Genomic DNA, 3,751 nt, shown 5'->3' with positions numbered 1-3,751 from the left:
GAAAAAGACCCTGAAGTCAAAAATATGTCTCATTGCTTGTCTCAAGACTGACACCCTCCTCCCCCAGGATTCCCCTCTTCAAATTGAGGCCTCTTCTTTGTAAAAATGCAAAATATCCCCCCACAGCCCAATTGAGTGGTTAGCAGACATTTCTGTCATTAACTCTCAAACTGGCTTTAATTTGTTCATAGGATTAGCTCCCTGTCACCTGGAGGCCTAAGGTATGAAACATGTGTCTGTCTGCTAGATCTTGATGAGAGAAAGGGTCAGGGGTGCGTGCGTGTGTGTGTGGGGGGGGGTGTTGTTCTCATGCTGGGGACGGTGCTAGGGTAGGGTGCTCCCCAAGGAAGGACCTCAGTTTGAAAAGGGCCTAAAATGGAGGCTGCTGAGTTTGCCAGCGCCCTCTGGGGTCCCCAGGTGTTAGCGCACCCCTCTTCTCCTTGCCCAGGGAGCAGGCCTGGTGCTATAGCGGATCAGTGGCCTGGAGGCACCTTTATTTCCTGCCTTCTCTGCCCAGGTGGCCCAAATCTGTAAGCCTCATTTTTTAAATTCAACCTCCTTTCTTCATATTTTCTGGCTCTCCTGCATGGGAGAAGAGGAGAAGAGCTTGATATCAACCTTTGCTATAGTTGAGGCCCCAGTATTGGCCAAATTTCTCATTTGCACCAGGACTAGAAGGTAAGTGAGTGTTAAGGTTTGTATCTAGATGTCCCCCCCAAAGCCTCATGTGCTCTTAAGGGGAGCTTTTTGGAGCTTACTGGATCTAGAGTATGTGATACTGGGATTAAGGGTATGTGGGACTAAATGGATTAAATTCCACTGATTGGAATTAGCATCTCTCTGGGTGTGACAGAATGGATTTACTGAAGACAGAAACCCCACCCTGAGAGTGGATGGCACCACCCAAAAGGCTTATAGGATGGATAAGATAAAAGGGAAAGGCAGGCTGCTTGCTGCTACTGCTTCCTGCTTGCCTTGCTGTGGACTGTTCCTCCTCTGTGATGCCCCTGTGCCATATTGCCGTGCCTTGGAGCCAGCTGACTATGGACTGAAACCTCTACAGACTGTGACCCGAAATAAACTTTTCCTCCTTTAACTTTGGGGTTGGTTATTTTGTCCCAGCAATCAGAAAAGTAATTAAAACAGTGAGTATCTCAGCATAGAAGCAGGCTCGTGCTCTCTAACCTCATGCCCCCTGACCATGTCACTCTATAGCTGGGAAGAGAATTAAGAAGCACCTCCAAAAGGACCTGGCTGCTGTGGGCTGAATAGTAACTCCCAAAAGATATGTGCAGGTCTTGTCTCCCAGGGCCTGTGAATATGACCTTGCTAGGAAATCAGGTCTTTGCCAGTGTAGTTAAGTCGGTACTTGTCTTAGTCCATTTGGGATGCTATAACAAAAATACCTTAAACTGGATAGCTTATAAACAACAGAAATATATTACAGTTCCTGGAGGCTAGAGGTCCAAACTTGAAGGATGTTAGATTCCGTGTCTGGTGAGGGCTGCTCTCTGCTTGAGATAGCAGATAGCACCTTCTTGCTGGGTCCTGACATTGTACAAAACGGAAGGGAGCTCTCTGGAGTCTCTTACAAGGACTCTGTCCTCATGGCCTAATCACCCCTCAAAGGCCAAACTTCTTTTTTTTTTTTCCCCATTAAGTTTATTGGTACATTTTTGGTATAAAATACAGTTACATTCATCATTGGGATCTTGTACCTTTACATGAGTCTCTTGGTTCTTATTTTTTTCCCCTTCCCTTGCCCTCCCTTCACCCCCTCCACCCCTCCCTATTTGCAAAGACCTTGTTTCCATTTTTTTTCCTCTTCTCATATTTTTTCCTCAAAGGCCAAACTTCTAACACTATCATATTTCAGATTAGGTTTCAATGTATGAACTTGGGGGATACAAATCTTCAGATGACACAGTATTCAAGTTAGGAAGGATCTAGGGATGAAATCTTGCTGGATTCGGGGTGGGCCCTAAATCCAATGACTGAACCTTGTAAGAGAAAGGAAAAGGAGAGAGAGGTTTCAGACAGAGCTCTGGGGAAGGAGGCCCTACTCAGAAAACAGCCAAGAGGCAAGCCAAGGAACACTTGGAGCCGACAGAAGCTACAAGGAGCAAGGAATTCTCCCCTCAGAGCTTTTCCCCAAAAGGAGCATGGAAGCCAGGTCCCTCCTCCCAGCTGAAGCCTTCCTCAAACCTTGTGGTGCCAGCCTTTCACAGTGTCCCCGCAGGACCAGGGGCTGAGGCACAGGGCAGTGTGGAAGCACTGGAGAGTGCAGGACCCCTGGCTGGAGTCATCCTGCTGCTGTCCCCTGGATTGAATTCTGGACGGGCACCTCTTGCCACCTCTCAAGCTCCAGTTCAGGCAGGGAAGCATGAAGCCCACCCCCCCCACACACACCTGGAGTGATTTCATGCCCCATAATATGGGCAATCAAAAATAATAGACACACAGCAACCTGCCCAGGGCCTGCTGCTGCAGCAGGCAGCTGCTGAGCTGGCTGCCTAGAAAATAAACTAATTCCCAGCTCTGGTGGGGAGAAATAACAGCATCAGCAAGGAGCAAGAAGTGCATCCTGGTCTGCAAAGCTCCAGCCAATAAGCGGGCTAAAAATAAGCAGCCTCTCTTGCAGCTGGCCATGTGCCCTCCCTCCCCTGACAGCTGCCCATGCGGCTGGCTTCTTGTTCTCAGGGTGTGCTTTGTGTCCAGCCAGGTGTCTGCTCTGCGGCCTTGCCTCAGACCTGGCTGGGGTGGCCTGACTGGGGGGAGCATGGTTTCAGGAGGAGAGAAGGGAAAGGCTGTGAGGTCTCACTGATTCCCTGGGGCTCCCTGTGGGGCCTGGCTTGGTCATGCAGCCCCAGGCTGCTTCCTGTCAGCACTGAGGATGGACTGTCACTGGTGAAGGATGCTGAGCACTGTGTTGGAGCTGGGCAACTGAGCTGTCTGTCTGCACTTGGCAGGGGCCTATGCAGATCTTGCTTTGGTCGGCACTCTTTGAAGGTGGTCTGTGACTCACAGGGGGCGGACCCCAGTATGGGCCCAGGGGCTCAGCTGCTTCCCAGAGCTCCTGGTGGCATCCAGCATGTCATACATGTGCCTCTAAAAGAATGGCTCAGAAATAAATAAATAAGCATTTAGCAAGGAATTGGGTAGGTGAGGTACTACAGTTTGATTATGGTATCTTCCCACCCCATTGATGCGAAGCTTAATCCCCCAAATCTCATATTAATGGTATTAAAGAGGAGAAACTTAATCTGACCACGGTGTCCTAACTATCTTCAATCCCTGTCCTGCTCCCTTAAAAGCTAGTCAGTCTACTCTGCGGCTTAGAAAAGCTCAAGGGCCTCTCAGACTTCTTGGCCTGACCCTTTCCCCTCTCTGGGCAACCTGCTGCTTTCCCATGCCTGTCCACGCACCCTATTCCTCAGCAAATGAAATCACCTGTGTCCCCTGATCATCCCTGTCTCTTCGCATCACTATGCCTTTGCCAAAGGTGGTTCCCACTTTCTTCAATGCCTTTCTCCACCTCTACTGTCTCTTGAAATTCTAGTAAGTTTTCAAAGCCCGGCTTGCATGTGGCCCTTTATCCCTACTCTTCCTGGGGGAAATTGGTCACTCCCTTTCTGTGTGTACCTGTAGCAATTGGACAGCTCCCGTCAAAGTCCCTGCATTTCTCACTACAGTGTCTCCTTCAGACCTAATCCCAAGGGTCTGCCCAGCACATAAGGATACAGTAAGTGCA

The sequence above is a fragment of the Heterocephalus glaber genome, unplaced genomic scaffold, assembly GCF_053883595.1.
Source record: "Heterocephalus glaber isolate CG9 unplaced genomic scaffold, H.glaber_assembly_v1.0 deba00000546, whole genome shotgun sequence".
Lineage (NCBI taxonomy): Eukaryota > Metazoa > Chordata > Mammalia > Rodentia > Bathyergidae > Heterocephalus > Heterocephalus glaber.
This window is presented reverse-complemented; position numbering follows the sequence as displayed.